The following is an 11,739-nucleotide window of genomic DNA, read 5'->3' as shown; positions in this document are numbered from 1 at the left end:
TGTGAGTACCGGGCGTGAGTCGTGCTTCGGTAGCTCAGATGGTAGAGCACTTGCCCGCGAAAGGCAAAGGTCCCGAGTTCGAGTCTCGGTCGGGCACACAGTTTTAATCTGCCAGGAAGTTTCATATCAGCGCACACTCCGCTGCAGAGTGAAAATCTCATTCTACATAAAAAACATCCATCAAAATCAAATCGGATTATTAATTTCTGTGCATTTGGCGCAAAAAATGTTCAATATGCCGTCCACCGTTTTCGGTAAATGGTCAAATCGAGAAAAATCATGTTCCGCAACTGATCGAAGTGACTCTGGGGTCAAGTTCAGAATGTGTTACCCAATGCGTGTCTTTAGTGCACGTAAGTTTGCAATCGGAACATTGACTATTCAACGTCTTTCAGGTAGCCCCACAGCGAGAAGTCACACGAATTAAGATCAGGCGTTTGGGATGGTCAGGCTGTAGGAAATGATGGATGATAATTCTAGCATTTCCGAAATGGCGCTTCAGCAGCTGCTTAACTGGATTTGCAATGTGTCGAGGTGTGCAATATGGCATTTAAATGAGCCTATCCACACATCCACGCTGTTGGAGAGGTGGAATGAGATGGTTGTGCAAAAGACACTCAAATCGCTTGCCACTGACGATACAGGTAACAGGGCTGAAAGCATAGCGTCTCTTCGAAAAAATATGACCCTATGATAAATGATGCTGTAAACCCGCACCACATGGATGGCGTTTTAAGGATAAAGTGGTACTGGTTGACTTGCGTGTAGATTTTCCGTTGCCCAGAGTCGACAATACTGTGTATTGACATACCCTCTCAGATTGAAGTTTGTCCACAAAATCTTCCACGGCCAGTCATTGCCTACACATGTGAGCAAGAAATTCTAAAGTAAAAGTCTCTCTTGCTGGCAGGTCAACAGCAAGCAACTCGTGCAAATGGGTAATTTTGTATGGATATCAAAGAAGGATCCAGAATGAGATTTTCACTCTGGAGCGGAGTGTGTGCTGATATGAAACTTCCAGGCAGATTAAAACTGTGTGCTGGGGTAGCTCAGTTGGTAGAGGCCCGCGAAAGGCAAAGGTCCGGCACACAGTTTTCATCTTCCAGGAAGTTACATATCAGTGCACATTCCGTTGCAGAGTGAAAATCACATTCTGGAAACATCCTCCCGGCTGTGGCTAAGCCATGTCTCCGCAATATTCTTTCTTCCAGGAGTGCTAGTTCTGCAAGGTTTGCAGGAGAGCTTCTGTGAAGTTTGGAAAGAAGGAGAGGTACTGGTGGAAGTAAAGCTGTGAGGACGGGGCATGAGTCGTGCCTGGGTAGCTCAGTTGTTAGAGCACTTGCCCGCGAAAGGCAAAGGTCCTGAGTTAGAGTCTCGGTCCGGCATGCAATTTTAATCTGCCAGGAACCTTCATCAAAGAAAGATGTTTCATAGGATTTTTCGCGCCGTGCTCACGAGTATGTGTAAAGTTCGGGCAATTCTCCGTGCACTACACGTTTGCCCCCACCACTCGTCTCCTCCTGTACTGCTGTGGCCACTGCTTCCACTGATGTCGAATCAATTAATTTCCTACCTTTACCAGATTGCACATCAAAAGAACCCGTCTTTTCGTATTTCCGAATCATTTCCGCAGACCCACGGCAGTCATCGGACCAATGCCTTTTTTGAGACCCTTCAGTGTCCGGAACTTCTGAAGAGCTACCTGGGCATTCTTGTAATACAGCTTAACAATCAGAGCGCGATCCTGCATTGAGAGAGTGATGGCAGACGCGAAAGGAGGAAAACATTTTTTTTCTTCTTTTTTTTATTTTCCACTATGCGACATGGTAGAGTACAGCATCACCGGTCTTTCGCGGTCTAACTGTGTTGGTGAGGCAATGACGCAGCGTCATGTACTTTGGAGGTATGACGGTGGGTCTTGGAGTCCGGTACCACCCACCAACGGTGACAGTACGACATCATTCAGGCAGAAAAATATAGCCCGACATGGGCAGGTACAGTGGAAAAGTATTGGATGCAGAATGGGGGCTAGTCCCACCGAAGGATGTAGCCGAGTCGTTAGCCGAGATCGGGATCTGAGTCCTCTAGGACGATTGGAGGAACCGTACGTCAATGCCAGCAGCATGGAAGTGTGGTCCCAACGTGACGTAACCCATGGACGGTGTCCCGCAGGGCATCCACTTTCTCACAGAGTCGTCACGCGTTGTTCCGTATGGTCGCCTTGAGGGGGACGATACCTTCTTCCTCATGGAGAGACACAATCGTCGTCAGTAGTGGGGCGTGCAGGTTCCGCTGGAGAACGTTCTTCTGCAGGCACTGCATCGTCCACATCTTGCCCATGCAGTGGACTGTACGGGAGAGTAGGCGGAATAGCTGCGGAGCTTGGTATGTACGTGAAGTTCCCTACTGCGGAAGAGGGGGTACAAAGCCCTGGTCAGTTCTTGCCCCTTGTTAGCGACATTCTCCGCATGACAGTGGAATGGCAACTTCCGGTCCATCAGAACCTCTAGATACGTGGCCGTCGGGGCCAGGGCACCTGAACGCCTGCAATATATTGCGGTGGAGGAATGGGTGCCGTTTCGGGAAATAGACTGCCGTAGTTTTGGCGGCATTGAGATCTATTTTTTTTTTGTCCAGCACCAGGTGATGGTGGTGTCTACCTGTCTCTAGAGGCGGCCGACGACGGCGTCAGTGATACGTCCAGTGGTGTATAGTGCTGTGTCGTCAGCATATTGTGCCAGGTGGCACTCGGTGATGACTGGCATATCATTCACACAGATATTTAAAACAACGGGAGGCAGCACTGATACTTGTGGAGTGCCTGCCAACAATTGGTGAATGCCAGAAAGCATTTCCTGTCGAACCACGAAGAAAGCCCTACCGCGAAGGAATCTTAACATACATATCCAGTACAGCGGCCTGGGCCAGCATCTTGTGTACGAGATCTTGTCGTAGGAGATCTGCAAGTCCAAAGAAAACGGCTACTGTCGACTTGGCAGTGTTGAAGCCTTTGCTGACTTGTAGGAACTGAAGTTCTGCAGAGAGGTGCGAAATAAATTCGTACTGTTCAAATCGGATCACCCTGCCGTGCCGGAGGTTGGGAATGTCGGTGGAGGATCACAGGTTCAAGGACCTTCACCACGGTATTTAAGAGGCTGATGGGCCTGTTGGTGGTGGGGACCTGGGGAGTGTAGGGCCCTTGAACAGCTTGGGGATCGGAATCAGCTTGGCTGCTTCCACTGAGGGTGGGGGGGGGGGGGAGGGGGTGGAAGCTGGACGTGAGACAACCATTTAAAATGTTGGTGAACCATAGGAGAGGCGTATGCGGAAGTCAGCAAAGATGTTCATTTAAAATTCCGTCCATTCCGGCGGCTGACCGGCCACGTTTCCGTCGTAGGATCCGATGGAGTTCTGCTGTGGAAGTAAGGTGGGGGGCAGACAGAGGTGGACAGCTGCAGAAAGCGGCAACAGCTGTCAGGACATCGTGTTCGTCCTGTAGTTCGTCCAGGGAGAAGACTTGGACAAGAGAGTGGTTTTGGGCCTCTAACACTTCCGCCACCATTTCAACAATTCGGAGGGCACCATTCGACAAGCCCGCTGCCGCTCAAATGGGATGGGCACTCGCTGGCGCAGAACGTCACAGGGCGTGAATGTCAGCCCAGTCAGATTTATGGTGTAGGAGGTGGAGAGCTTCACTGCTTTCCGTTTTTGGCAGTCAAGTAATCCATAGTATGGACTATATTTCCCGGTGCTGTCAAGTTAGGTCGTGCCGAGTGGTGTTATTAAGTACACTGGTGGACTTGTCCCTATCACTGAGGGTCGCACTGGGACGAACTTGAAATGAAAGTGTAGTATCGGTCTGCTGCAGGGAACTGTGTCATGGTGACAGGCCAGTTTATGGACAACTTCCAGTGAAAACTGAATGATGACATTCTTGAATATGGCCACATCCAGAACGTCTGGTTGGGAGTTGGAATGAACTGGTAAATGGGTAGGTTGATGGGGGCCATAGACTGACAGCGCTAAAGTATCCTCCAGGTCAAGAAGGAGTTGACCTTTGGGTTTAGAGACCTGAGAATTCCAAGCTGGGTGTTTGGCATTGAGATCCATCCCAATGATGAGCCTGTCGAAGGGTGTCAACGTGCGAAGGCCCACTTCAAGCAGTGGCTTGTTTGGACTCAAGTACGCTGCTGCAAAAGTAATGGCACCAAGGCATGTGGAAATGATAACTGCTGTGGCCTCTATGCATTCCATTGGATGGAGAGTCTTTTGGGAATAGACAAGAGCTTTATAGTGGAACACAGCCGTGCTTCCACCATGGTGATTGAAGCGGTCAGAGAGGTAACGCACCATGTTACAAAGGGAGAAATCGTCCACTGGTTGAGGTGTGTTTCTGTGACCATTAAAATATACACACGATGCTCATGGAGGAAGGCGTTCAACTCATATGTTTAATGTCATTGTCATTAAAAATGCAGGTGACAAGTCCCTGAGGCGGCTGGTGGGGGTGTGGTAGTCGATTCGCCATTACAACAATATTTGACTAAGCCATTCCATTAGGACCATAACCTTGGAGAGTCCATCCTCTAACCAATGGATTTTTTGGGCAGTGTCGCAAATGACAGCCTTGATGTGGGGTTTCATGAAAAAGATGACAACCTGGTCGATTTCACCCATGTCCACCCAAAAGGACATATCACTCTCTACCACTGGGGGAGTGTCCCGTGTGGGCTGCTTGCACCTGCGGCGGGCAGTGGCAGGAGTAACTGTAGGCAGAGTGAGGGTAGGGGTAAAGGGCTGGGATACAGCCACAGGTGGACTAGAGGGGGCTGCAGCTGGCTCCTGTAGTCGGTGAGCAGTGGAAGCCATCGTGGAAGACAGACAATGAGGAGGAGGCTGGGCTGCAGCAGCAAGTGATGTCATGGGAGTCTGGGCAGAGGGGGCACATGTGCCCCAGAAACGTCTGGTGCCTGAAAACAGGGAAGTTGGTAGTGTCCCATAGCGGTGGGGGTAGTCTGTTTGTTCTTAGTTTTCTTTCAGAAGAATGTGAAGACTTCAGTGCCTTCTGGTAGACAGGCACCGTCTCCAGGATGCCATGTGGTGGGGATTGTGGGTCGTGTCCAAACAATAGGCGCATGTAGGTTTCTCCAATGTGGGGAATGTGCAGTTCTCCACTAAATGTGGGCCGGTACACTTACTGCTTGGCAATGGTAGGGAGCAGTAATTCCCAGTATGTCGTAATCGTTGGCATTTGATACAGATGATGGGCCCATTTTGGACGTCATACGATTCAATCCAGACCTTTGTGTACAGAAGGTCCCAGATTTGGTAACTCCACACTATGTCCTATCAACGCTTGGGTCTCTTGCTATATTGGCGGACCAAAGGGTCCTCGTAACGGAGTCAAAGCAGTTCCTTCTTGAGCTCCTGTAGCGTAACCTCTGGTGCCAAATCTTTGACGACGATTTTGGTTTGGCGATATCTCGATGTCTGGAGGATAAAGTAAGGCATCTTCCTTGATCTGACAAATTCAAGAATGGTAGGTAGTAGGCCCTATTGTCGAGCAGGTATTTCACATGATCTTTGTGTAAACAGCCCACATGTGCCCGATGATGAGCCCCTGGAGCACAGTGTCCAGTTTAGTATAATTAGTGACATTACACACCACAATAGGAGGGCTTGACGGGGTCTCTTGAAATGGAGGGTCCGGAGCAGGAGCCATTTCCTCATCCACAGGACCATCCGGTGCAGCTTCACGTGGGAAGAAGGAATCGGAGTTCGATCCGCTGTCACCTCGGCCTGCGTGGGCGGAGGAGCGTTCGGAACGCCTGGAGTGACCGCCAGAGGGCTTTTTGACTGGGTCAGGGTGCCCAGAAGACCTGACACGGTGGCGGGACAACGTAGGAAGAGGTGCACTCATAGTTACAGCTGGGTGGTGATCAGACACAGCCGGGGCGGTAATTTTAAAAAGGTAGTCTGGGGTACAATACTTCTTGTAAGCAGCCAGATCAAGAAGTAATCTTGGCTTTTGTAGTAGCCAGGGAGATCCCTTACTCCATCCCTGGCGGAGGACCTTAATGCCCTCCAGGTGTACTGACTCGAGACTCTCCTTTGCACGGATGCCAAACGGCTTTGTTGCCTTTGGACGGTGGCGGAAGAGACGTTCCAGTGCCGACTGGGAAAAAGTGTTGGACGCCAACGAAAGAGGAATGGACTTGGCCCTGTATGCTTGACGAACCACGAGGAGAAGACGCCGGTTGGACTGCGGAGGCTTTCCAGCCTCGACACATAGACTAGCAACTGGTCTTGTGTGATAAGCACCCGTTGAAAGCCTAATACCGTCATGGTGAATCACATCAAACATTTTGAGGTACGAAGGTCTTGCAGATCCATAAGCTTGTCATCCGTATTCCAGTCGAGGTCGCACAAAGGCCTTATAATGTTGGAGCAGACTTGCCCTGTCAGCGCCCCAGGATCTATGACTGACGCATTTAAGGACGTTTAAAGCCTTGAAACAGCGGACGTTTAGATCCTTTAGGTGTGGCAACCATGTGAGCTTTTCATCAAAAATAAGCCCGAGATATTTCACCTTTTCCATAAAGGTGAGAACAGTGTCTCCTAGTTTTAAAACAGGGAGATTAAAAAGAGAACGGGAATGGTTAAAATCTATACAAACAATCTTCTCCAAAGAGAATTTAAAGCCTGTGGTCTTAGACCATTCCTCCAATCGCAGGATTGTCAGCTGTAAGCGGTAGCCTCGTCACAACGAGAAAGATCAATTACTAATCAGTCAGGTGAGTCGTCAGACGACGACGACACGAAAGAACGTTCCCTAACACGGTCGTCACGGTGATCGGTTTCAGTGCTAGTGGTATCCACCGGCGATTTGTGGCGGTTGGCGCGATTCTAACAATCCTTCGCCCGCTGCGAGTTGGGCGGAACATCAGGCGCGATTGAAGCCGGGGTGAGCGGCATCTCCTACGAAGGGCGGCGGTGGAAGTGTCGGAGAGCCGCGATGGTTGCTCCAGGGACTCCGCCATGGTAGATATGGATCCGCCTTACGTATGCAGGGGCCCAACACGAGACGATCACGCATACCAAAAGCTTCCCAGCTAATCTGGGACAGAAAAGACGAACGACCAATGCCGAAAAGGCAGGTAAAAAACGCTGATATACGGTGAAAAGTACAACGATACTACACGGAACGCACTTGTACAAGAAAACAGTTCCAGGGATCCAACCTGTAGCACGAGTAAAAGCCGTGTACCTGGCGTGTTTATACCACCTTCAATGGGTCGTGCGCACTCTGAGACGTACAGCGCCATCTACTGATCAATTTTCACACTATTTTTTTCTTCTGCCATACGTTTTCTCCGTTCTCCGATAATATTCCGTTGCAGTTTGACGTCATTCTAACCAGTGGTGTTATTTCTACAGCGTTTTGAAAACTTTAGTTATAATCACCCTGTATATTCAAGTAGCCTTTCTGCTCTCTCACGTATTATTCATGACGTGTATTTAGTACGTGTGGCATAGGGCTTGCAGTGTGTTCGTTCAATAAATTTCAGTTCCTGCTCTCTTATCTTAAATAATCGACTAACAAAACGATTCTTGCAATCAGAGAGTAGATCTATAACTACTGATTTTCTTCACGATATTAAATAAGCTACAAATTTTTCTGTCTTAACATACTACTTTATATTTACTTGTGCAGTGTAATATATAGGTCGGAGGTCACTGATAACATGTGCTGAAAATTCATACACACAAGCAGGCATGAATTGTCATTGAGTAATTTGCTGTAAACACCATTTCGTGTTGCCTGAATGTTCCTTGGCTGCTTAAAAATCGACTTCACATTTAGGAGGGAAATATACCAAGCGTGGCTGTTCTACTACGTTCACTTCCGAGTTAGTGCATTTCGTATTTTCAAGCTTTACTTGCTTGTTCACGCAGATATCCTTGTCATTTTAATTATAGATGGTTCTTTTGCGATTTTTCAAAAGTTAGTTCTTTGTACTCTATCAGTTCTGCCATAAATGTTTAGAATATGTTACATCTGAAAAGTAGCGAATAATAAAGTCATTAAAAATGAAAGGGAAGCACAACTGGTGGAAATAAAAGCAATTACGGCATCATCTTGTAATGGACTAATCTATCCTAATGAAAATTTAATACATGATAGTATACATTCTTCTGTAAATTCTGATAAGTCCCCAAACTCATTTACTGCTGACGAAGTGTTTCCGCCTGTTAATTATGTAAACGTACCGCTGTTAGTCACTACTAAGAAGTTGCAAACTTCTGTTGCACTTCTGTAAAGGAAATGGAAATCTTTATTGCATTCTGTTGCATCTGTTGCACTTCTGTAAAGGAAATGGAAATCTTTATTGCATTGTATGCAGAAACGAACGTAAATCTTTAGTGATCTGAAGAGTGTCTTTCCTAAACTAAGGAGTACCGTCCATCAGAATATATTATCATCAGTTATTTTACACTAGAAGGGGTGAGATTAACTGTTATGTATGTTAAGGTAGTGTGAAGGAGGTAGTGTGTGGAGAGTCAACCAACAACTATTGTGCTCTTAGTATTTTTTGTCGATTGTGCGAGGAAATCCATTCCTTCCCGTGTTGCAGGGAAATGTTAGCATACTGGTAATTACCATCATTTATACCCTGTGCAGTGAAAGAATGTTGTTCTCTGCTATGGAAAATATCAGTTTTCTAACTGGAATTTCTTCACATAGGAAGGTCAATTACAAAGGCTAATTCTAATAACAGTTTAAATGCTGGAGGAAAATGAACATCCTCAAAGTCTTCTGCTATGAGAGCATACTATAATTTAATGAATTAAATTCCCAAATCAATTACAGTTAAATTTTATTCAAATTATCGATTCTATACAATCAGAAGCAAGTCATAAATGAGGAATTTATGGATTTAGTGTATTTTATAAGTATTCTATAGTTTTGATTTTATATAATCACAACACAAAGAAGGAGCTGTGTGGCTTGGGTGAAAGTTGATAAGCATCTTTCTATATGTGAAAAATGATGTCCATTTACATTTTGCCACAGTCGCATAAGAGTGGCACTACTAGCGCATCCATGACGATCCGAAACTGATTTACTTTAAAAACTGCTGTAACGATCATGAGCGAGACTTAGCTTTTAAATTGGACATAGTGAGATGATGGTTAGTAAAAAATGCCTTTAAGTTGAGAAAGAAGCCATTATGAACTCTTCACGGACTTTGAACGAGGTCGTGTAATATAGCTATGAGAAATTGGATGTTCCTACTGCGGTACTGCATAAAGACATACCAGGAAAGCCATCATTGTACATGATAGTTGGCAGAAGTGGTCACGGGAAATGTACGGTTGCGAGAACACCAGATTCTGGACGCCAACGTGGTACCAGCGAAAGGGAAACCCATCGTGTTCACAGCATCGTATTGCACCGGCAGTACCAATTTGAGCAGATATTGGCACCACAGCGACACAAAGAACTGTTAATAATCGACCACTTCAAAGACAGCTCCGAACCAAACATTATGTGCCGTACATTAATACTGGGCCTACAGATACAACTATGGTCTGGAGTGCGATTTCGTGTGACAGGACCCCACGCATCCCTGCTGCAAATTTGTTTGTCAGTCTGGTGATTCAACCTGTTGTGCTGTCATTTATGAAAAGCATTCCAGGGCATGTTTCCAACAGGATATTGTTCGCCCGCTTACTGCTGTTCTGATTCAACAGTAATCATTCAAAGCCAGTTCTTGAAATTGTGTTAATAGATTTTCTCGGGGTAGTTTACATCCGTCTTCAAGAATCTGCCAGTTCAGTTGCATTAGTATCTCTGTGACACTCTCCCATGGAGCAAACAAACCCGTGATCATTCATGCTGTTCTTCTATGTTTACATTTAATATTTCCTGTTATTCCTACCTGGTACGGGTCTCACACACTAAATTACAGTAAACTTCAGTGAACAGTAATTATTGAAGCTCTTGTACTCTGGTATTCTCCATCGTCAGTACACGAATGTTCAGTATTACTTCATTTATCATGGTGATGCAAGAAGTTACTTAGTAAATATGTGCATGCAACACATAAGTAAAAGTATGTAAGCACAACAAAACAGGGGACCAAGCATTCGCACGATTAACTCATTTCGTTTAAAATTCACAATGCATTCTTAATTGAAATAATGATGTACAGTAAAATAAACAGTCAAGCACTAGAAGTGGTACATATCAGCGGCCTTTGTGCTTCCTCTAAATATAGCCACGTATCTCAAATGCGTAAGATCGTTGTGCAAAATATCACTGTTACACGCCAAGTACATTGAAGAGCACATGCAACAAATAGCCGCATTCTGCAGATTTTTTGTCTGTTTTACCGCTAAGTAATTACTGTTATTAAATATTTAATTTTTTTAATTTATCAGTTTAGCAGCTGAAAAAAGTAACCAGTAAGAGACGAAGACTATTCGGTTTTCAGGTGATCTGTTGCTGCAGAAAGTTGTTTGTGATTTACAATAATTCCAAGAATACAGTTACAAAATTCTCCGTCAGCTGATGATGGTGCGAACCGTGGAAGCGTAGGTATTTACATGAGAAGTATTTTTTATTTCTTTCAAAATACCTGGTGTTCTTTAGCACGGACATGCTATTCTGGCAATTAACTGAAAGAACGGACTAGAAGCTTTCACCCTCAGGTTGCATTATTAAATTTGTTGTAGCATTCTATATTAGAAGTATTTGGTTTCAGTTTCTATCTACAATAATCTCAAATGCCATTTCTCATGGAAAGAAATCTTCGAGGTTACAGTATGCCCCCATTCTGAACTCGAAGTAGAGAGACGAAAACGTCAGGAGAAGGGTGTAAAAGCCGTTTGAGGCGAAATCTGGATTATCAAGATTTTGAATGTTTTGAAGGAACTGCAACAAATGGCACTAGAGAGAGATAGCGAGAAAGAGAGGTAACCTGAAACCTGAAGCTAGATTTCATTGGCCTTAGTGAATCTAAATAGAAACCAACGAAGTGTTTGCTTGAAGTAACTGTACAGCAATAACTGCAGCTGCTGCATGAGCAGTTGATGCATCTGGTATTCATGTTGTTATACATGGGACAGTGGAGAAGGAAGTAGGATTCTATGAAAAATACAGTAGAAATCACAATCGTAATACGATGTCACTGTATTAAATACATGCTCAACTTTTAATTATTGCCGAGTGGTACTACGAAAAACGAAATTCTGATAGTCAAGATCTAACCTGGAGATTACACGACAAAAATATGAATAATGTGGGTGCTGTCTGAACATTCTGAGCACTGAGCACATAACTAATTATGGCGGTTTCTCTCGATTTTGGGAAGAACTAATTGGACACAAAGACCTAACTTTTGAAAAAGTAAAGCTTTTAAATACGAAATATGCTAATTTGGAAATGAATATAGTAAACAACCAAACGTGGCGTATTTCCCTCTTAAACGTGAAATAAATTTTATGCAACCAAGGAAGATTCAGGCAACACGAAATGGTGTTTGTAACAAATTACTCAAAGACAATTCATGCCTGCTTGTGTATATGGGTTTTCAGCACATACTGTCAGTGACCAATGCACCATATATTACACTGCAGAAGTAAATATAAAGAAGTAAGTTAAGATGGAAGAGATTAGAAGCTTATTTAATCTCGCGAAGAAAATCAGTCGTTATAGATCTACTCTCTGCCTGC

The sequence above is a fragment of the Schistocerca piceifrons genome, chromosome 7 (assembly GCF_021461385.2).
Source record: "Schistocerca piceifrons isolate TAMUIC-IGC-003096 chromosome 7, iqSchPice1.1, whole genome shotgun sequence".
NCBI lineage: Eukaryota > Metazoa > Arthropoda > Insecta > Orthoptera > Acrididae > Schistocerca > Schistocerca piceifrons.
Note: the sequence above shows the minus strand (reverse complement) of the source record.